The following is a 23,650-nucleotide window of genomic DNA, read 5'->3' as shown; positions in this document are numbered from 1 at the left end:
ATCAGACCATAACCCCTTAATCCTAAGCTACGTACATCATTTGGCTACTGTCCCCCCGTCGAGATGGACATTTGAGAGAAGGCTGTTAATGGACCCCGAATTTGTAGACCATCTCAGGAGCTGGGCTCAAAGTTATTTCGATATTAATAGGTACAATGCCCCCCAGAATTGTGTATGGGACTCCTTTAAGGCAGCCTTACGGAGGGGAAACAATTAGCTTCTCTGCTAGTCAGAGAAAAAAAAGTAGACAGGAACAGGAGGCGTTAATGAAACAGCTAGCCCAGGCAGAGGAACAGCATGTAAAAGATATTATAGGTGGGAAGGATGCTGGAGAGAGTTTATCCAAGATCGTGGCTCTTAAAGCGGAAGTATACAAAGGGACAGCTCAGAAAAGTGCTGACGATTATCAAAGGCAGAGGGGCAGAATGTATGATACAGGGGAGCAGGCAGGAAAGCTCCTAACGTTAAGAATTAGACAAGGATTTAGTAGGAATATGATAGATAAAATTTGAATTGCCAACCAGGAATATACGGCGGTAGAAGACATTAGAAGGGTGTTCAAGAACTTTTATCAAAAATTATATAAGGAAACGGATGGGGAGGATTTGCCCAGCTTGACCGAGGAAGATCTGGGCCATATTCTCTCTGATCTGGAGAAAGTTGAATTAGATAAAGAACTGGAGCTGACTGAAATTAGCCAGGCGCTGGAGGATCTAGCTGTAGGTAAGGCCACAGGGCATTATAATATTCCACTTGAGGTATATAAATGCCTCCAGACAATTGTAGCTCCGATTCTACTCGATCTATTTTCTGGTATAATTTGTTCGGGGGTAGTGCCAGATTCTTGGAAGTAGACTAATATAGCTGTCTTTCACAAGAAGGGTAAGCCCAAGGAGGACCCCGGTTCATATCGCCCGATATCCCTCATAAATACAGACACCAAAATCTACGCAAAGGTGCTGGCAAATCGGCTGGGAGGGGTCATTGGCGGTTTGGTTTCCCCGTGGCAGCCTGGGTTCATTTCGGGACGAGGAACAACAGATCACATAAGGCAAGCTATCATGCTCTTTGATGCACATGCTGTCACGGGGGGCCGGATCGCCATGATCCTTCTTGATGCCGAAAAGGCCTTTGACCGGGTCACCTGGCTGTATTTGTGGGAGATACTGGAGCGAAGGGGTTTCGGTCCTATAATAATAAAGGCAATAAAGGCAATGTATTTGGACCCCCGTGCTAAGATTCAGTTAATGGGTGGAGGATTGAATGTAATCTATATCTCCAGGGGGACACGCCAAGGGTGCCCCTACTCCCCAATTTTATTCGCCCTCTATATCGATCCATTAATTAGGATGATACTGGGGAATGAGGGCATCAAACCAGTCATTTGTAACGGATTTGAAACTAAAGTACTTGCATATGTCGATGATTTGGCAATAATGACTCCAGACCCGGATGCGGCTATGCGGGTGCTAAGGGCAATAACTACTGAGTTCGGGTGGTACTCGGGGTACCTCCTGAATGAAAATAAGACACAAATAACATCCTCCCGTAATATAACTAGATTGGATGACAGATATGTGGACTCAGCAATATATCTAGGGGTCAGGATCAGCTCTTCTATAGAGTCTATAATTAAAGAAAATTTCAAGCCATTGATTGACTCAAAGTCAAATGAGTTAAAAAGAATAGACTCCATTCACCTGTCCATAATAGGGAGAGCAAACGTGCTAAAAATCTTAATGCTTCCTAAAGTATTATATCTCTTTCGTGCGATCCCGCTTATAGTAGGTGAGAGTGTGTTAAATTCTATTGAGTCAGTTTTTACAAAATTCATTTGGCATTATGGGAAAATAAGAAGATCCCTCAAATATTTGTCTTTACCGCAAGAGAGAGTGGGGTTAGGGGTCCCAAATATCCGGCTTTATTTGGTGTCCTGTCTCTTTAGCCAGATGGCGATACTTTTGGATATTACCACAGATGTGACGTATGGTGTCCCTGGGAATATATATCCGCCTTCTATATTTGAATTATTAGTGGGTAAAGAAGCATTTGGGCTCCTATTGTGTAAAACAGATCGAAGATACTATAACAAAAAAAGGTATAAGGTATTTGACAGCGTTTGTAGGGTATGGAAGGAGATCAGAAACATTTTAGGAGTTCCCAAGATCAACTATTATACACCACTGTGGAAATCAAATCTTTTTCCCCACTTGAGTAGTGATGGATCCTGGGCATTCTGGGAGGCCCAGGGGATCAGGAGCATTGGGCATATCTGAGAGGGAACGGCACCAATGAAGTTTATAGATATACAGCGAAGATTTGGTATAACATCGAATCAAGGCTTTAAATATCTACAGGTATCTCAAACCTTAATCAGTGTTAGGCCCCACATTACACCAGGAGGGAAAAATAATATCTTAGAATATATTTTGGCAGGGGGCACGAAGATTGGTACGATATATTGAGGCCAGATTTCTATGATGCCGGATGATATGGAGAAGGTGGAGGCCTACTAGGGCTCTAAAACTAGAAGATCCGGACATCGATTTAGATAGAGCTTTATTGATGGCAGGCAACCTATTTCGTTCCTCAAACCTCAGGGCCCAACATTTTATGACTTTATATAATTTATATTATACTCCAGCTAAGCTATTTGAGTGGGGGAAAAAAGATGATGTCAAATGCCCAAGATGTCTCCAGGGCCCGGCAAACCTGGTACATATGTTTTATCAATGCAAGGCACTAAGGAATGTACAGAGATTGAAAGATTCTGGGAGGGGGTGCTAGGGACTAAAATCACCCTATCCCCTGTCCTTCTGATCCTGGGCATTGATTCTAGTTTGAGATTAAAAGAGGAAGCTTTTGTATTTATTTGTGTGTCCGTTTTAAAAATATTATTAGCTGCCGGCTGGAAAGACTCCATGGCTCCTTCATTTCAGATGTGGCTATCAAGACTACTGGGGATCCATAATATGGAAGCAGCACTATATCTCCGAAGGGGTAAAAAGATGCAGGAGCTGGGTCAGAACATCTGGGCCCCCCTCAAAAAGTGGAGGGAAGCTAGAATATAAACTTCTTTTTTAATGTCTTTTTAATCGAGTATGGATAATGAAATTTCCGAGGCTTTTTACTGTATATTGTTATGCTTCTATGGCCTATTTGAAGAATGTTTTATGATATACTTTCAAATGTATAGTATTGAAACCATATGGTTATGTAAACGCTATTTGTTGAAATGAATGAATTCTTCTTTTGTATGCACCAGATATATATTAATAAAAAAATTATTTTAAAAAAAATGGTTGTGTTCAACACCTCAAGCAAAATTCCCACCAAATTGCAGGCTTTCAATGTGATCAACACGCATGGCTAAGTGTGCATAAAAGGACTGGGGACCCAGGAGGTAGGAGTCAGTGATTGCGCAATAGTCAGTACACTGAATATTACCTCACCACCACTCCTAATCGCTTCTCCAAACACCTATTTTGTTTGTGGGCAGTCTGCTTATACCTGGCTTCCAGGAAATTGGTCAGGGGTGTGTTATTTGGCCATTCTTCTTCCCCCTACCTTTACTGCTGTTGGGACACATCACTTGACCAATCCCCACCTCCACCATCGTATGCCTAGGGGAGTAATTGAGGCCGATGACACTGCAGGACAGGAGGCGGGGGACTTCTTCAAAGGTTTCCTGCTGTTCTTAAGTCCTATGGTCAACAGCCGCAACATACGACACCTTACCCGAATGGTGGAGGCAACCATTAATGAAACAGCAGGGGCATTAGGCAACATCACCGCAGATCTTCAGGCGGACCGCTGACACTACAACATCGAATGGTACTTGACATCATCCTAGTCCTCCTTCCTACCGCTAGCCCTCTTCTTAGAGATGACAGTCCTGAGAGAGGAATCACTCTCAACATCCGATATCCTTGGTCTTGAGTTTCTGTAACCACAGAAGTTGACCTTCCTCTCTGTCTCTTAAAGTCTTTTGAGGAAAAGTCCTGCAGATTTTACAATCTCTCACCTGATGTTCAGGGTGGAGGCAGTAGATACACTTTTTGTGGGGGTCTTCGGAATGAAGCCAGAATTTCCCACAAGACTCACAGTGTCTGATGAGTGACCTCTTTGTAGTAGACAAAGCAGTGAAGATATTCTGAAGAGTTTCTGAAGAGAAAAGGTAGAGGTACTGAGCAGAGCTCAGGGAGACTCCCTTCACACGACGTGCAGTAGAAAATCTGAGAGCCTGAGCCTCTGAAGAGAAGGTTCCAGAGGGTGCTGTCGTCTTACTGGTTGGAGTTTGTACCATATCTAGTAACTTGGATAAGTTATTAAAGTGACAAGTTTTTTCCTATTAACGTCCATGTTACAATACTTCCTATTGCTCTTTTAGCTATGCTTTCGCTATGCTATGGCAATGTTGCTATTCTATGTAGCGTGGGAACCCCACTTCGACGACGAGGAATGATTCAAGCATGTGAATCCATGAAAGATACCCCATTACTGGAGAACAGCAGATTTCTCACTTCTGAAGCTCTTACCCAAGTTGTTTTAGCCTTAGTCATCTCTCACATTGACTACACTAACTCTTTACTTTGGCATTCCGGCATATCCATCTAAAAGGATAGGAGAGGGGAGAGGAGTTGGCCTAACGACTAGGGCGCTCGGCCTCGGACCTGGGGATCTGGGTTCGAGACTCGGTAACGACGCCAAACATCCTGTGATTCTGGGCAAATCACTTAATCTCCCCGTGTCCAACAAAAAAAAAAATGAATGTGTGTCTCATGTAACGTAACTGGTGCTATGTAAAGCGCTCTGATACCCGATTCGGTTCGGGTCAAGTTCGCGCTATATACAATTCTGCAAAAAAAAAAAAACTGCAACTAGTGCCAAACCAGGCCGCTAGATTAATCTATCGCCAGCCAAGAATGCAGTATGTCACCCCTCTTATGAAAAATTTACATTGGCTTCTGGTAGTCGAACGCAGTGTATTCAAGTTGGGATGCCTCCTCTTTAAAGCGCTCCATGGCAACTGCCCAGTGTCTGTATCTACTCGGGTCCAGAGATATATACACACTCGGGATCATAGCTCTTCCCATTTGAATCCCCTAGCTAATCCATCCTTTAAATGCTAGAAATTGGGGGGACTAAGATTTGCGGTTCTGGCCCCCTCAATTTCGGAATTCTCTCCCTCAGGACATTAGATCGATGATATCATATCCTCAATTTTGAAAACTCTTAAAGACCTGGCTCTTTCGCCAGGCTTATGAATGAATTACTTAGCGGCAGGACTCCCTTGTCCGCAGCGCCATGAAACCTTGTGGTGTGTGCGCGCTTTAGAAGTATTTTTAACATAACATAACATTTAACATCGTCTAAATGGGACAACCTGGAAAGTCCATCTGCATTGGCAGTCCCAGGTCTCAGTTTCACTTCAAAGTCTATTCCCTGTAGGGAGATAGACTACTTTAGCCGTTTGGAATTTTCACCTTTCATTTGCATTAACCATTGGAGAGGCCCGTGGTCAGTTTGAACTAGGAAGTGAGAGCCAAACAAGTTTGACCTAAACTTCTCAAGGGACCAAACCACAGCAAAGGCGTCCATCTAAATGGCAGTTCAATGCTGCTCCCAGGGGATTAACCTTCTATTGATGAAAGCCAGTGGCTGATCTTAGTTTTAGTTTAGTTTAAAGGAGTTTGTAGAGCGCATGGTAACACCTCCCGGCGTGTCCCCGCGCTATAGAGAAAGACAGCAGCAGCAGAAGAAGGAAAGAGAGAGCCATTTCACACAGCAAAGAGGCAAGTTTTCAGCTTCTTCCTAAATACTAATTCATTACTCTCCAACCTAATCTCTAGAGGCAGGAGGTTCCATTGCCTGGCGGCTAAGGTGCGGAATGATCTGCCACCCATTTTCGCTTTTTTGGGGCAGGTAGTTTTAAGTAGACCCATTCCTTTGGATCTGAGAGATCTGTTGGGTTCGTACACAGACACCAGATCAGACATATATGCCGGCGCTCTGTGATGAATTATTTTATGGCACCATAGCATTGCTTTAAAAGCAATCCTCTTACTGATTGGTAGCCAGTGGAGGGCTGCTAGAGAAGGACGTGAGGGGGCACGGCGGGGAAGCCTTAGCACCAGGCGAGCTGCCGAGTTTTGTAGAACCTGTAGTTTGTTTATGTTTTTTACTGAAGTACCCATGAGTAGTACATTCCCGTAATCAATGCGGGACGTTATTAATGCCTGTGTCATGGTGCGCCTGGAGTTGGTGGGTAACAGGTCGAGGGTGCGGTTGAGGGTTTTCATCACCCCGAAACATTTGCCAACAGTCCTCTTTACGTGGCTGTCAAAGGACAGTTTATTGTCCACCCATACACCTAAGTTCTTCGCCTCTTGTGCGGGCGTGGGCAGGGGACCCAGACAACTGGGCCACCATTCTTTCGTCCATTTGACCTCATTTCCTCCCATAATGAGGACCTCTGTTTTTGTCTTTTGTATCAGCCGGCTCAGTTTTCACTCCGAGGCAACGACGGAGAGTGCGTGGCCTCCCTTTCTTCCTGAGCAGTGGCCAGGTGAGGTGAGGTTTTCTCTCCCCACAATAAGGGAGAAGATACACTCTTTTCAGTTTGGAAAGCAGATGTAGATCCCACTTTCACATCACTTTCATTAAAGAAATAAACCAGTCCTTTGGTAACACAAAACATGTGAGTATGGACTTGAAGCTCAAGGGCCCCAGCCTGTGTTAAGAACGGAGGGTGCAGCTAGGGAGAAAGTCATAGCACTTCTGTGGGCCCTACCTGCAATTTCTTAGAAACTACTATTCACAGGTGTTGTGTGACAGGCAGGCCATTTCACCTCAGTGTCCGCCCTGTTCACATGTTTTGTGTTACCAAAGGACTGGTTTATTTCTTTAATGAATCGTAAAGAGGTGTTTAATTTGCAAATATGTGCGTCTGAATTCACATTGTAGATTACAGTTGGTGTCATCACAACAAATTGTAATATATTGTTTTCCATCATTTTTTCAAGTATACGTTGCCTTTAATGTGATGTATATATATTTGTTGTATATATTTGTATATATACTTGTGTATGTTTTTGTATCAACTGTGGTGACGGGTGTCCATTTTGATGCCATTTTTATTGAAATAATATAAAGTTTTTTCAAAAATACCTAAGTTGTTGGGAATATTTAAACCCTTGGCTGCACGACACTCATTGGTTGTGTGGTTATACATATTTTGTTTCCAATTACCCTGATCAGCCATTCTTTTCTGTTTCTCGATTACAGACTAAATAAGACATACCGTGTAACAGATGTAAAAGGGTCAGTCCTCGTAGGAGGTTACAAATGAAGACAAGGCGGTACTAAGGAGGGACTAGCAAGCCTACTGATGAATCAGAAGGCAGAATTTACAAAACAATGACAAGCCAATGAAAAATACAGCTTGAGCTTCAAGTCCATACTCTAATACAGTAAGCCTCGAAGAGCTGCGCATGCGCTGCCCAGGCTTGACCTAAAAACAAAAGAAGTATTCAAGTTTTTGTCTTTGTTTTTCAATCTGCATTCTTGGATTAATAGAGACAAACTGCACAGTTTATGCAGTCTTCGCTTTCAAATGACGTTTATACAGTGAAGTACTAAGACAGATGTGCTGAAGACATCAAAGTGGCAAGAACAATACGGGCCATGCCAGCTTGTTTGTACACACCCTAAACATACCAGCCTTCCCTGCCATTTTAAGATTTTGGCTGAAGGTAGTAGGATTGTTGTAGAGGAAAGACTTTTTTCAGTTTAGGCATGTGAACCAGCCCTACCATTTTTCAGGTCATTGTAGGTTGTAGAATTCTAGATATATGGTTGGCACTATTTGTTAATCACTCAGATGAGCTAAAACTTGATGCAATGGAGAGCTACCATTGTGAGATCATGCTGTTATGAATGAGTTCCAACCACCATTTTATTTTTAGAAATTATTCCAACATGCTCATTTTAAACTAAATGCTAGACCATCCACCAGTTCTAACACTCCACAAAACCCCATTCACACTGAAGAGACATGAAAAATCTAGTACATAAGGCAGCATAACATTCAGACTTGTGTCTTAGACACTAATTTAGCAGAGTGCACGAACGTTAGTATAAGGCACTGCATGAAATGTACCGTGAAAGAAGATAAAACAAAAGTTATTTACAAGGATTAAGGATTATCAAGGATTCTCTCATATTTTCCCCATTAACCACAGAGGAATCCGGCTCTCTTACGTGCACACGTAGAGAAGGTGAAAGAGTGTGTGTGGAGGGGTGGAGGGGGGAGAGTAGTATGAAAAGGATTTTTTATATTTCACTCGCACACACAGACACACACACACCTAAAAACACACATGCACCTTTGCATTCAGAGACTTTCCGCAGCCCACTCAGATTAATTATGTGAGCTACATGGTATCATGAAAGCAGAACACCATAGAAGCTCTGCCAGCACAGCCAAATACATCAAAATTGTATTTCAATTCAATATCAGTCAGTCAACAAAAGTGCCATCACTCAAGTTACACGAACTGCACTGACTCTGCTCCTGATTTTAAAACACTAAGACTGCATTTATATTGTGTAGCATTCACAGACATAATAAGCTCAGCACGATCTCATGTTACGAAGACCGTACAGTCTCAGGGCAGACAGCAGAACTATGCCTCTAAAAGGTCAAAATAAACAGATAACAAAGAGTTCAAAGATCAAAAAATATCACGAAATTGAACAAATAAATAGTGGAATATTAAAATGTGCAATTTATAGCTATTTACAGTTCGGCTACGGAGTGTCTGCAGTCCCAGCTTGTCAATCAGCTTGCTTACGGCCATGGCATTGGGCAAATCTTGTTTGTTAGCAAAGACCAGCAGAACAGCTTCCCTTAGTTCATCCTCTTGTAACTAAAAGAAACAAGTAAAACCCAGATATTACCTTGATTTGCCCCCATTCAGTTCATCCTATTACAATGCGTCCCCGTCTTCGAACAATGACGTACCCATGGCTAAATCCCACATCCGGGTACCGGGGGCAGGGAGCCGGCTGGAGTGTTTCCGGGTCAGCAGAGGCGGCTGCTACAGGCAAGGGGTGCGCTGGGGACGCGGCGTCCGCTTCCACTCTGTCTCGGTGCATGGCTTTTGGGTGCCATTTGAATTATGCAATCCAGGCCAGGTGATGTGGCGGAGATACCAGCGGAGTCGCGACAAAAGAGCCAGGTGAGTGGTGTGTGTGTGTGTGTGTGTGTGTGTGCGCGCGTGTGTGTGCGTGTGTGTTTGTGTAAGCACGCGCGTGTGTGTGAGAGAGCATGTGTGTGAGAGAGCGCGTGTGTGAGCGAGAGCGCCCAGGAGAGTCAGTCCGCCAGCAGAAGCGCATCTTCGAGGTTAAATCGCCGAGGTAATGCGCGTAGCCACCCTCTCTCAGCCATTCCCAGGAAACCCACAACAATAGGTTTTTCGCTGGAGTAGCGCTATGCGCTGCTAACACCAGCGAGACCTAAAAATGCATAGTTCCGGCCCTATAAATTAAGTGCCGGTGCTGAGCACCGGAAACCAGTAGCACAAATAAAGCACTGCTTAAGAAGGAAATAAAATGTCCTGCAGCCCTCAAAGCGAAACAAAACATTTGCAGACAACCTGCTTTTACACACAACGCACCTTGAAAAATAATGATTCACAGCTGCACTCTACACCTAGCGGTCATGCAAATGGTGCCAATGACAATACATTTTTTCATCCCTCGCCCATCTCCCCAAATTTGGTTTCCAAGAGTGAGCCCCACATCAATCATTATAATACCTTTGTCAGATTCATCCCAATTATTTTCAGGGAGAAAAATGGAAGCTGGGTTTACATCCACCCACCGCCAAAAAATAATACCATACTGGGGAGCCGCAGCCAAAGGCCAATAAGGCAAGAGAGCCGTGGGTTGACAAAGTTTGGGAACCACTGGCCTAAACCAACACCAGGAATTAGACACCAGCCATCACCCTGGGATCCCACAAACACACCCACGGGGAATGGGATTTTATGGAACTGTTTGACTATGGCGATTTCATTGTCTCTCTTTTGTTGTTTATAAAAAACAACAAAAAAATATTTTTTCAAAAACATAAAATCCAATAAAAATATTATTTAGAAAAACCACACACACATGGTTGGGCGCTTTGAGGTCACCTCCCCTCTGCTTGAGCGCTGGTCATTGGGGGCTGCAGGGCCTGGGGGAGGGAGGGGGCACCGGGGGCCCGCCTGAGTCCGGCTGCCTGTGAGGAGTGGGGCCCGGTGTGTTCTTCCCTCCCGAGTGACGCGCGTGCTCACGCCGCTGCACGAGCCACCATCGCGCGCGAGAACAAAACATCCATCACAGATATGCATGCGCAGGACCACGCGTCACAGCTGCGCGTGTGCGGAGCGAAGACACTACTTCCTATCGCAGAGCAATCACAGAGTGTTGGGGTCTTGCACGGGGTACAGACTGTGACCTGCCCTGGACAGAGGACGCTCAGTCTCACTGCGCCTGCGCAGAGGAAAGACACTTACCCCCAATAGAGGAGCCGAACTGAGGAGCTTTGCACATCATTACCTCTCACCATGTGCTGTGGCGCGAGGCGCCTTGTGCTCCGCGGTGGGAGCCAGTTGTTGTATCTCATTCATTGTGTACCCGAGCGGACACTGTCTCATTGAATTGTCTTAACGGGCTTTTCTGTCCTCTGCGCATGCGCAGGTGTTCCACCATCATGCCCACTTTAACCCGCGCTCCGCTGCAGGGAAGTATCTGTCCTCGGCGCATGCGTAGTTAATTCAAGGCCTTCCTTTAATCAGCGCTCGCAGTTGATAATGCAATAGGCTCTCCTTATTCCGCGCTCCGCCGCGGGAGGCAAACTCTCTCCTCAGCGCATGCGCACTTATTCATCAATTAGGCCCTCTTTAACGCGCCCTCCGCTGCAAGAAACTGTGTCTGTCCTCAGCGCATGCGTAGCTAATTGAAGAACTCTTTAACCCGCGCTATGGGAAGCAGTGTCTGTCCCCAGCGCATGCGCAGTTGTCCATGAACGGGCCTCCTTTTAACCCCGTGCTCATGGTTCAGTCCTGGCCTCGGGCTCAGCAGGGAGCACAGCAGCCAAACCACCCCACGTGAGGTATTTATTTATTTACTTATTTTATTGAATGCATTTTTATAAAGCACGGACTTTACCCGACGGTACAATAGAACCAGTTACGTTACAGGAATAGAACAAACAAAGGTAGCAGCCATAGAGTCAAAACAACGCAGGCAAAAGGAACACAATAACAAACACAGAATGTACAAATAAAAATATATGAGTATATATGACAAATTTGCAATGACTAAAGAAGTTCTTGGCGAAAAATAGAAGGCCATAGAATCAAAACAACGCAGGCAAAAGGAACACACTCTCAAACGCAGCAAGCACAGAATGTACAAACACAAATATACATATATATGACAAATTACCATGAGTAAAGAACTTCCTGGCGGGGTCTGAAGGAGCGAATTAGTTCTGAAAGTGTCTGGAATAGAAGAGATTTGAGGTCCGCTTTGAAGATCTGCATGGAGGTGATGGCACGGAGCGAAGGAGGGAGCGAGTTCCAGATTCTCACCGCATTACCTGAGAACGATTGTCTGGTGCTAGTAGGGTCTCGAGCGTGCTGTCACGGCATTCATTTTTTTATTTTTTGTTGTCTGTATCGATCATTAGACATGATTATTTTGTATAAAAAATGTTCATTGACACTCATTGGTGTGGTTGGGTAACTATTTTGAAGGCCTCAGCAAACGTTGACATTTTTTTTTTGGCCTGAAAAGTCTGTGTGATGAGAAGATCGACTTGAATTCCGTTTTTAGCTTTCACCAGAGTGAACGGGGTCAGCCCCGTCAATTAAAAGTAGCACAGTTTAAAAAACAAAAAAAATTGCAGAGTTTTATATAACTCGAACTTGACCCAAATCAGGTATCAGCGCGCTTTAGTTACATTACATGTGGACACACATTCATTTTTGTTAGGCACGGGGAGATTAAGTGATTTGCCCAGAATCACAGGATGTTTGGCGTCGTTACCAAGACTCGAACCCAGATCCCCAGGTCCGAGGTCGAGCGCCCTATCCGTTAGGCCAACTCCTCTCCCCACAGTGAAAGAACACACTCAGTCAGCACTAACAACTGCGCTTCATTGCTACCTAGGCTTGGGCATGCACGGCAGAATCTGATTTGGCTAAAACTCCACCAAATATGTCTCAACCTCACTAGTGCCTCAGTAACCAGGTAGCGGTCAGCCAATGCCCATCAGGTAAACAAGCATTGGCATAGCCAGTAGGTCTCACCTTTGGAACCTTATAAGTGTTTAGTTAGCCAGCACAATGTCCTTGGTGCAACAACATCAACTGTTGCATGGGTAAATACTTATAAGGTCCAAAAGGCAAGACCTATTGGCTGTGCCAATGCTTGTTTTCATTGGTTCCTGTTTGTGCCTTTTAGAGATGCATGCTTCTGTTTACTCCTCGTGTCTAACTACTCCCGCCTTTTGTTGATCTAGATCACGGATACTCACATTTTCCTGGGGGGCGCAAAGTTTGGGCTATGGTGCAAATGAGGGCCGCACTGATGCCAGTGGGGTTGTTAAGTCTGGGTAGGGAAAACCTGAGTAGGACCCTAAGGTCATCAGAGGATCTTCTTATGCAACACAGCAGAATAAAAAGAGCAAGATAGGGAGAAAGGTCCTTCAAGCACTTGGTTCCTAAAATGTGGAACACACTACCCAGGGACATGCGCATGATAACCAACGAATTAGCATTCAGGAAAAGACTCAAAACATTGCTCTTTCCCTAAAAACTCCCGATCTCAGGCAACTTCACTTAGTCCACCGTAGTTATGTTTCTCTTAGCGCTGGGAAGCCTACGGGCAGCTATGCACTTTACAAATACGTAAACATCTTATCTGAGCTTAAAAAACATTATTAATTGCAGATGAGCAGCCCCTCCCTCTGAATGTCGTTTGGGGGGGGGCGGGGGGGCATTATCTTTTGTAGTTGCATCAATTTCTATAACATTAATTAAGTTAAGGGTGTTCAAATGGTCCATTAGCTCTCTACCCCTATTGCATGTTTGTCTGCTGCTGTGTGAATATTCGCTTGACCATGAGTAAGATAGCTTAGCATTAAAATCGCCCCAGACAGATTCCTACTGACTTGAAAGACTCTTTGGATTTTCCAATAGATGCAATAAATGTAATCACATTTATAAAATGCATATTTGGAACAGAATGAAAATCATTGTTATAAAAATTAATTATCCAAAAGGAAATTCCCCTATTAAATAATATGCCTTGAACATTATTGTTATGTGTATGTAGAGTTTTTATGCATCCTCCTGTCGTAATATTGACCCAGATTGATAAACCCCTAAATAGTCGACCCTGCTTGGGGGTTGTTGCTAGGATGTTATAAGCCCTTGATTGCATTGTGGTCTGTTCATTTTCCTTTAGAGCCAAGACGCCTCGGCAGTAGTGCACTCTATAAATATTTTCATTTATTTTCATTCATTCATTCATGTTATGACACTCAAACCCCTCAATATGCAATTCTTGTGTGGCCCATGTTTCCTGAAATAAAAGGATATCTTGGTCTTTAATGAGTTGTACCCAATCTGGCTGGTGAAGTTTAGAGTACAACCGTGCAATATTCCAGCTTAAGATACGGAGTATCTTGAGGCCTTCGTTTACATAGGGGGGGGGGGGGTAAGTGGGTTGTGGGAATAGTACACTCAGTTACTGACAGGGCATGAGTTAACCTAATAGCAGGATCAGTATTTTCCCCAAAAGTTGATAGTCCGTCTTGGGTCTCAAATCCAGACAAGGCCTGGAACCTATTAGAGGTAGTAATTCAAGAGGAATTGTTGGTGAAAGGAGCATGTCTTGGTTTGTAGAAATAACCAAGGGGTAGTGCTATTAGGTGTTATAAATTCGCAACCCCTTAGTAGGTGTCTCACCAAAGAAGGTCTGCGAAAGTTAATTAGAATACTTTTCCCTTTGATATTTTTTGTAGATGCACTGACTCACCCAACCCTGCATGCCTAATAATATCCTTTATTTCGGATACATGGCAGCTTCTATGCCTTGATAGTCAGTCCACACATTTATTGCGTAGCTGGTCCCATGACTCATGCTGATCCCACTTTAAAGTAGGTACTCCTGCCAGTACCAACACATAAGGGCAAGCAGCGGGCGGCAGACTCAGGACATCCTGATTAGCCATTCATACTTGGGACGGCAGGAACATTAATGCACGAGGTACTAGACAACCTGTTCTTATTCGAGCCCCTGGGTCTGTTTAACGTATTAGCACCATCCCTGGTGGGGTTGGTATTTGAAATGGTTATTGGTATAGGGGGTGTGGGGGGGAGGACCCGTTTCTATCTATAGGCAGTTGAGGCAGCCCATGGATTGATTGTATATCGGGTGAAGGGTGATTGTGGGAGCAGCAACTCTGGTGGTTTGCAACACAATTTTTGCATCTAAAATACTCATACCAACACCTATTCTATCGATGGCCCTGCTCCCATCAATCTCTTTGATTTCGGCCACCTTTTCCCCCACTGTCCCCTTAAAACTCTTGGCTACTAAAATAGCCACCCGTCTTCTTATCCAGGGTAGATGAAAAGAACTGCTGGGGAAAGAGTTGTGACCTCATTCTATGCCAATCTTTGGAGAGGAGCTGTGTCTCCTGGAGGAGGCACTCATTTGTCTCCATGTTATCCAGGTAGGAAAGGATGGACCTCCTTTTATTGGGATTGTTGAAACCTCTCGCATTGAGAGTGAGAATTTTCAGCTGGGCTGGGAAATAGCGTGTCATAGTGAGTGCACCAGCTTTGGCCTGTATTTGGGTCCCTGTGATCCCTCTTCCCCTGAGCTCCCAACGTCTGCCCGGCCTCCATTGCCCTTCGATCCTCTCTTCAACGCCTTTAACCTGCATACCAGTTCTCCTCCCTCCCCTCCCTAACCCCAACTTAGAAACCCATTAACCTCAAATTATCTAGGGCCCACCGTTCGTGCGTGCACGTCCGTGGAAGTCGGAATAGTTGGGAACGTGTGTGGCCAGTTCCCCGTGTCTCTACGCTCCCCGCAGACTTCTTCACCGCCCACCCAGCCTTGCAAATGTCACTTATCTGTCCCTCAGTCGTTCACGGTGTCATCATGGGGGAATGTCTCCTTCGACAATGTCTCCAGCACTGCCAGTCTTTCTTGTGCCATGGTCTTGAGGTCCAGTCTCGTCGCTCGCTCTGTGCTAAGCCTCCCGTAGAGCTTATGCCATCTTTCTCGAGGAGTTTTGGTCTGTGGGCCCTCTTTCTCCTCCTGGATTGGATTCTCGATGCCCAGCACCTGGCAAGTGTCCTGCATGGATCTGAGGAGTTTGCCCTGCCATATGAAAATGAGCCGGAAAGGGTGACCCAAAGAATACGGTATTCCTTGATTTCGAAGACGCGTGGTTGCAACTCGGAACACCCAACACTATTGAAGGGGTATTAGAGCCAGGTCCTGGTACAAAGCTATGGAGTCGGCCTGATATCTTAGTGGTTGCTTGTCCCTGGCAGCGCATAGTATACACTCTTTTAGTTGAAAGTCTGGAATGTAAGCCAAAATATCCGGTGGGGGCGCCCAGTATGGCCCTTCTTCTTTAGGGGGAACCAAGACCGGTTCTCCAGGTCTTCTGTGTGTGCCTGGAGATCGCTATGTTGAGCCTTGAGCCGGAGTATCTCTTGCTGTAGATGCTCCACCTCCTCTTCCCGGGCTTGCTCCTGATCCTCGATGGAGTCCACACGGTCCCCAATGGCATCGACGTCCCGCCTTATCATATGGCGGGACGTTGATGCCGTTTGGGAAAGTATGGCCTCGATCAGTTATCTCCTTCATCTCCCCGCTATTTCCCTTTTCAGCGTCTGCAAGTCGCCTCATAATGCACTGAATAGCGACTCTAAAAAGGTGTGGGTAACTGGGGCTTCAGAGGTGTCTGCATCTTGGCTGATTTGTGTCATTGGCTAGAGCCTCCCTTCTGCGTTGCCTGTCATCAGGAGCTTGGTCAGCATCTTTTTTAGATTCTGATCATTCTTGCTTCTAGCTGAGGACATGGCAGCTATATCTCTTACCACACCACCAGACCGGCCTGCCTTGTCGCGGGGGTCCCAGCCCCAGTGGGTGGCTGTCATCGGGTTGTCCTCCTGCTAAGCTCCACTACGCTGTTGCATAATGGTGAGGGCCAGAGGTGTCACTCCCTTTCAGTCTCGTCTGCCTTCGACCGTCTGCTATTGCCCTGCTTGGCATCTGCTGCTTGTTCCGCACTTTGCGCTCGAACCTGCCTTGAATCCCCCTGTAGGCCAGCAGCCCTATCAGAGCCTGGAGCACTAGATGTCTTCTTGGACCACTGCGCCTAATTCCTGCACTATGTGCTTGCAGGCCATGGTCTCCGGTTTCCTGTGGCTTGACAGTCAGCTCCAGAGAGACTAATCCATGCCCGGGCCCCTCATCCATTGGCACCTTGTGATTCTTACAGAGTTACAGTTCATATCTCATTCCCCTGATTGGATTTTGTCATTTTAGTGTCATTTTGTTCAATACATTTTACTTGAATTTTTCTGTTTCGTTTGTTTTTTTATTGTTTTGCATTTTGACTTTAACTTTTTTGGTTTCTGCATAAATATTTGACATATTACCTTAAGTTAAGCCTGCCTGTTCGGTGCTTAGGTACCAGGGGGTTGATCCTAGGTTAATTGAATGGCTTTGAAAGTTCACTCTGACAACGGTTGTGATTGTTCCTCATCTACCGCAAATAATTAATCAGTTTCTTACAGAAACTATCTGAAATTATCTGCAAAACAGGGTGTTGATAACCTACCAGGGTTGAAACACCCTGTGGAAAAACTGGAATATGGTAATAGTATTGTGTGGCAATAGAACCTTTAAAAATATTCAGCTTGCAGATGAACCAAGAATCATGCTTGAATGTCACACCCTATTAAAACAAGGTAGTCAGGAAAGTGTGAATATCTTGCAGCTCTTTGCATTTTGACAGCCCCAAGCAAATTTGAGAACAGAGTGGATGTATGTAGCAGAGACGAGTCTGTTTACCCAATGTGAGTGGTGATATCCGCTTGGCTGATCTGCCTGAAGGTATGATGCCGCTGACAGTAGCGTGTCTGCTAAAAGCGATGGCGTGACTGGTGGAACTATTAAGCCAAATAAGAGAAAGTTATCTTCCGACACCACAGTCTTCGTGACTGAGACCAGTAACACTGTAGACTCTGAGACTCACAGCAGTATTTTCTCCTTTCAGAGCGTTATTGCTGCAGATGGAGTGAAGCCCAGAAGTAAGCACATTACTAAGGTACCAACAAAGTTTAATATTGTTCATTTGTATTAACTGTTTCTTTTATTGTAGGCTGTTATCTTCGGTTTAAAGGGAAAGATGTTGTAGTGTGTGACCTTAATGCTGCAGTTTGCATTTCATTACCATCATTTGCTTATCCTGGAAATTCTCAAGGGTTTAGGAGGTTTCCTGCTCAAGAGTTCTTTCTTCAGCTTCTGGGCAGTTGTCGCTCTGTGGTGATCTGTGGCCCTGTTTCTCTGCTCTTCTTGTAGCAGCTCCTATCAGAGCTTCATCCTCCCGCCAACAATAATATGAAGCCAGGTATCACCCAGCACACAACACAGACTAGGATGGGCTACGTCTGTCTGCTTGGCGCAGTTAGAGCGCGGATAAAGTTCTCCGGGTCTGTCAGGCTATGACTGTAACCTAAGGCCTTAAGATGAAATGTAGAGCTTACCGCCTTCCTGAGTGGCTCCAGACTGCTGTGTGCAGACCCGATAGCCGTCAGCACCCTGGAGTATGTATGTATAAATCAGATTATGTTGGAAGTAACCTGCAATATAGTGGCAGGCAGCACCCTGCCATAGAGTAGGATTTCTCATAGTATTTTATTTCCTGACACATTAATGGAGATTGTCTTTTAACAGGCAGAAGAAAAACACGGACCATACATTTTCCTGGGTTTGTCTTTAAAATGACGTACACATTAGGAATGGCATTTCGTTCTGCTGGAATAATAACACAAGTTATCTTGTACTCTGCTATGATGTTGCAGAGATCTTTGGCTGCAATGCCTTGCCCTGAAGGATTTTGTGTGTAATACAGAGGGACTTGAAGTTAACCCTCTCCTGAATTGGGAGCCAGTGGAGGGTACTTAAGGCGGGTTTGGCCGAGCATGATTTTTATTTTGTGCCTGCCAGAAGTCTGGCTGCCGAGTTCTGGACTAGTTGAAGTTTAGAAATAACTATTTTAGGAGCCCCAACATAGAAGGCGTTACCATAATCCAGTCTGTAGAGGATGAGACCCTGATTAAGGAGTTTTCTGGAGTGGGCAGGTAAGAGGGGGATGATTTTCCATGTAGTTCAAAACAGGCCAAAACAGACTCCCGCAGTTTTCCTTGCTTGGGTTTGAAAGTTAAGATCCTGGTCAAGCCAGATACCCAGGCTTTTTATCTCTTTTTTTGGAGTGGGAGCTGGCCCCATACAAGGCAGCCACATGGAATTAGGGATGAATTTTGATTGATTACCCAGCACCAGAAGCTCTGTTTTTTCGCTGTCAATTTTAGGGCGAGCGCTGTTCATCCAGCTAAAGATTTCTTTGAGGCAGGAGCACAGGTTTTTCCGGGGAATGGTCAGACTGATTCAGCGAGACAACAAGTTGGGTGTCGTCCGCGTAGGTGACCAGGTTAATTCCGAAGGGGGCAACTATTTCCTCCAGTGGGGACATATGCACATTAAAAAGAGTAGGGCTCAGGGACGAGCCCTGAGGCACCCCACATTGGAGTGGAATAGCTCTGGAACGGATGTTGCCTTCAGAGACCTGGATGGTTCTATTTTCGAGGAATGATTTCAGCCAGGATAAAGCCGACCCTGTAACTCCTATTTACTAAGCCGGTGACCCAGGATACGGTGGTTCACCGTATCGAAGGCTGCGCTTAGATCCAGGAGGATCACAGCTGCTGATCCTCCTGAGTCAAGAATCTTTCTCGCCTCTTCTACAACTGCCATCAGTGTGGTATCAGTGCCCTGGCCAGGGCGGAAGCCTGTCTGAGAGCAGTGTAGGAGTCCACCGGACTCAAGGAAGGCTGAAAGCTTTTGATTGACACATTTTTCTGCCACCTTGCTGATTCCTGGAAGTAAGGAGATGGGCCGGTAATTACCCATCTCAGTGGGATTGAGGTGTTTTTTTTTTAACAGTGCCTTTACTATTGCTTTTTTCCAATTGAGTGGTACAGTGCCCTGTGTTAGGGAAGCATTCATTAAGTTTGAGATGGGGGGGTTGATGGTGGATGCCACTGACTTCAAGATGTTGAAAGATGTTGGGTCCAGGGGAGAACCGCTCTTGATTGATTCTAAAATTGGGAGGAGCAGCTCCACTGTGATAGGGGAAAATGAGTCTAGGCAGAGGGCATTATTTTGGGGTTCTGGTGGGTAGGGCTCTGGTGGATAGTTATTATTTGTGAGGGGTCGTAGGATATTTTGGATTTTGGTAGCGGAAAATTCTGCCAATTGCATCGGCGACCAGAAGGGTCAGGGGCTGTGGGTGGGTCGGGGACTTTCAAGAGTTCTTTGACAATGCGGAATGTTTCCTTGGAGGAGTTAGCAGAGGATTGAATTTTTTCTTTCAAGAATGCCAACTGAGTTTTTTTAAGGGCGGCTTTATAGGATGTGATGGCTAATCTGTATTCAGTTTTTTAATACTAGCAAAATGTTTTCTCCATACTCGTTCAAGTTTTTTGCAATGTTTTTTTCATATCACGGAGTTCAGGAGTGAACCAGGGGGATTTAAAGGTTCTGCTTTTTTTTAGTAAGATTTTTCTTGGCTGTACTAGATCTAGAGAATTCTCGATCCATAGTGTGAATTTCTTGTCTGCTATTAATTGGTCTGATGATAAGTGGAAATGACTAGTTCGAGTTTGCGCTACCAGGTATCGGGCTAGTGTGGACCAGGTACGTTCTAGGATGCGTGGGGCAGGCACATGGGGGTCCTCTATAGGAGTTTGCCAGCTGAATGGAACTAAAAAGTGGTCTGACCACGGGATGGGTAAAGGTTCCATAACTTTTAATTCAGAAATATTTGAAAAGATAGAGTCTAAAAGTTGACCTTAGACTTTAGAGACCATCCTTTTAATGAGGAAAACAAAACTACAAGTCCCATAAGCAATCGTGGTGGAAGGTGTCTGGCATGACCTGGGACAACTTCCGATTCAGCACATCCAGTTCCATTTTTTAAGTATTTGGCATAATATTGAATTTATAACCTTTGTTTTTATGGTCATGAGTCACCAGAATACTAAAAACGTGTCTTTTATTTTCAAGGTCAATTAAGTAATGGTCACCAGCTTGGAAGCTCTGTTCATTCTTCAGTATTTGTCATTGATCTCCATGTGTGGATGGTTTGGGTCTGCCCCTGCATCGTTCCCGATAACTCGCACAGGTAAGGAGCTTGTAGCAGCAACATGATAACCCCATACTCGTCTTAAGAAGGGCGCTCTGAGGCAGGTATCCGATCATTTTTGTGAAACAAGCAAGCGCCAATATCTGCTATGTATATTTGTTAAAATAAAACACAGTCAAATCACATGAAACTGTTCCGGAGGTTCAGTCCCAGTGACATTATCTGTAACTGAACGCAGTCACCCTACGAAGCATGTGCTTTTAAGACAAGTTGCGTTCACTCACCTGAAGGTGACCTGCTTCATCATTGGGCTATACTCCTCACCAGGCCGGCGCTACAATGCCTGGAGGGCACCACAAGAGGGCACTTTGTCACAGATCTTTTAATAAGTACGCCGGATGAGCATAGTAGGACTGCGGATGTTGTGTCATAAGATGTGAGATTGGTGAAAGTCTGAATATAAGATCAACTATCAACCAGTTGCCACAATATAGTTAATGTGATCTTCCTGGTCCATGTTGAGATTAAAAACAGTGGCAGAGAAATTGAGGAACTAATGGCCCCTATCACTGTGTGAAAGTGTCGATCACCTATGGACCTGCTGGTAAGCTGGGGTCTATACTTCAGGTCAACTTTTTTCATGCCTTGTGTAGTCATGGAGTAACCTGTTGGCATTTCTTCAGGACCAAATATGGGAAAATGGGTAAATGTGAACTAATCTTCTCCACAGCGTGAGGTGCTCTGTAACTCAAAGCCCTGCACCGTGCATAGGTGATAAGGTGCCTATTAACTTATTACTACCACAGGTGAGCACTGTCTAACAGAGTGCACTAGATACGGTAACCCTCCTAAAATTCAGGACATACTGACTTATCCAATAGCGAGGACGCCGCATCAGAGGGCAACTGGTTTGAAAAGCACATGCTTCCTAGGGTGCCTGCGTTCAGTTAGAGATAATGTCTGTGGGGCTGAACCTCCAGAACAGTATACTGTGAGTTGATTTATATGAAGAATGTGTATACTGGACTGCCATTTTCCTCATCATCTCTTGTCCTATGTAAAATAAAACACAACACACCTGGAGGCCAACAAATCTATCATGAATTTAAAAGGCCAAGCAAACTAACAAGTGACAATTGTCTTTGCAATGGACGAGAGCATCCACCTTAAAGCAAGTTGGAGTATATAATGCTAATGCTACACAATGTATTTTTATACACTTTTCTCCTAATACAAGTCAATGAAACATGAACACGTGATAGAAACAGTTACTGAAACAACACTAATGAGTAGGAGGCAGGATCTTCTCTCGAGAGGAATGTGAGGAGTCCATGAGGTGCAGAGTCCGTAAAGTGCAGATAAAAGATACACAGACAAGCTGCAGAATTCACTGTTTCTGGAAATAACACTTCTGTTTGTCAATATTCAATTTACTACAAGATGCAGGAAAGTGTGCAGATGGACATCACTAAATAAAATGGTTCTGGGCCCTAATAGAATCCTATAACTTTCCAGGCATATTAAGGCGAACAATCACATCAAATTAATATAAGAATATTGTAATTTGGTTCTGTAATATATCAATGCACATTGAGGCATTCATGTGTAACCAATTATTGGTATTAAAGAAACCAGTATATCTAGTTATGCTTTCTCAATTCCTGCTTGTAATGAATACCAGAGGCTAGCGTTGTTGCTAGCCAGCTCCAGTCACCAGTGGCCCGTCACATATTATGTAAATGTAAATGTAAATGTATTTTGATTTATATAGCGCACTAATCACCCAGGGGTCTCAAGGCGCTTGCTTAGGGAACCCGTCCTGGTATTCCCCTGTGAGATACCCCGGCAGGGTATTCACAAGGTGAAAGCCAGGCATCCCGCCGCGAGGGGCAGTAGTGGAGATTAAGCAAGCTTTTGCCCAGAGTCGCAGAGTGTGACCCCGTGAGTCGAGTAGGCACCGGAGCGAGAATTGTCAAGTCCGTGGAATTTTTGAGCCCGAGACCCGCCGAGGCGGGGAATCGAACCCTGGTCCACGGCTGATCTCAGCTTCCGGGTCTGCCGCCTCTAACCACTGAGCCACGCTTCTCCACTATCCTCAATAGGATCAATGCCCAAGGCCTCTGCAGCTGCTAACCTCCTCTAGTCAGTACTGACCTCCCAGACCTGTTATTCTGCATATAATCAGCAAGGCTTCGCCCCTAATAACACTCACCCCACATCCTTATGGTATATTAGCAAAGTAATTTATTTACTTACATCATACGGTAGGTACCGCACTATATCACACGATCCCAAAAACAAAGAAAATGAAAAATTGCCTAACCATTCAGCACTCCACCTTGTCAAAAATGACTAAATTTGGGGCCATTAATCCTATGTTCGAGGCATGTGTGCTGTAGATGCATATGCTTTGCATACTCTTGCCATCTTGTGTTGGGTTCGGATGTTTGCAAGTTGTTTTTTCTTTGAAGAAGTCTTTTCAGTCACTCCTCCTTTCGGTGATAGTGCACATGGGCATTGATTCCATTGTTAGATTGTTTTTTACCCCCAACGGGTTCGGATGTGTAGTGCTGCGCTCCGAAACTGTACTTCAGGTTCCCCTCGGTGCGCAGTCCACTCTACCCTCGAAAGTATTGTTTCTGTATGCATTTCTTTGTTCTCTGTGTTTCAGATCGAGCGACAAACTCTCCATTTTCGATAAAAAACCTTGTGGGCAACGTCGGGCTATGTAGCGTCAGCCTTCTACAAATGGAACGGACTTCATTCCTTTTCTTTCCTTGGTACCACACCAAGTACCCTCGCACCGACCTACATCAAGTTTGTAACTTATGCCTCTCTCCGGAGCACAAGGAGGAAGACTGCGACGCTTGTAAGTCGTTGCGGTCCAAGAGGACTCTACCCGATTATCAGGCTCGATGACGAGAGAGGCAGCGCCAAAGCATTCAACACACTCTGGATATCTTTGCAGAAGAATCTGACCAAGAATATATAGAAGCGTCCTCCGTAGAAGAAGAGGCCCTCTCGATTCCAGAGTCAGATTCCAAGCTCAAAATCTATCTGGAGTCCCAAGATGTACCGTGAGTACCGAAGACCCCTTGCCCCTAAATCCTCTTCTAAAACTCATAAGGCTACGGCACC

General features: G+C 44.9%; 1 protein-coding gene and 2 long non-coding RNA genes across 4 annotated transcripts in view; 1 reads left to right on the top strand and 2 right to left on the bottom strand.

Moving 5' to 3' along the window:
* Positions 1 to 10,311, bottom strand: part of LOC144755860 (uncharacterized) — an 84,823-nt gene extending 74,512 nt beyond the window's left edge. Inside the window, exon 1 of one of the 2 annotated variants that reach the window (XR_013594986.1) lies at positions 10,175 to 10,311. This is a non-coding gene — a long non-coding RNA (uncharacterized LOC144755860). Of the gene's footprint in view, positions 1 to 8,804; positions 8,923 to 10,174 lie in introns of those variants that run through there. The other variant, XR_013594992.1, reaches the window with a different exon arrangement.
* LOC144755990 (endogenous retrovirus group PABLB member 1 Env polyprotein-like) overlaps positions 1 to 23,650 on the bottom strand; it is a 1,167,430-nt gene that overhangs the window by 1,026,570 nt on the left and 117,210 nt on the right. The gene's annotated exons all lie outside the window — the stretch shown is intronic.
* LOC144767886 (uncharacterized) overlaps positions 11,075 to 23,650 on the top strand; it is a 34,990-nt gene continuing 22,414 nt past the window's right edge. Inside the window, exons 1-3 of the long non-coding RNA XR_013598374.1 lie at positions 11,075 to 11,161; positions 17,363 to 17,413; positions 20,434 to 20,551. This is a non-coding gene — a long non-coding RNA (uncharacterized LOC144767886). The remainder of the gene's footprint in view (positions 11,162 to 17,362; positions 17,414 to 20,433; positions 20,552 to 23,650) is intronic.

Source organism: Lissotriton helveticus, chromosome 1_1 (assembly GCF_964261635.1).
Source record: "Lissotriton helveticus chromosome 1_1, aLisHel1.1, whole genome shotgun sequence".
Classification (NCBI taxonomy): Eukaryota; Metazoa; Chordata; class Amphibia; order Caudata; family Salamandridae; genus Lissotriton; species Lissotriton helveticus.
This window is presented reverse-complemented; position numbering and strand designations above follow the sequence as displayed.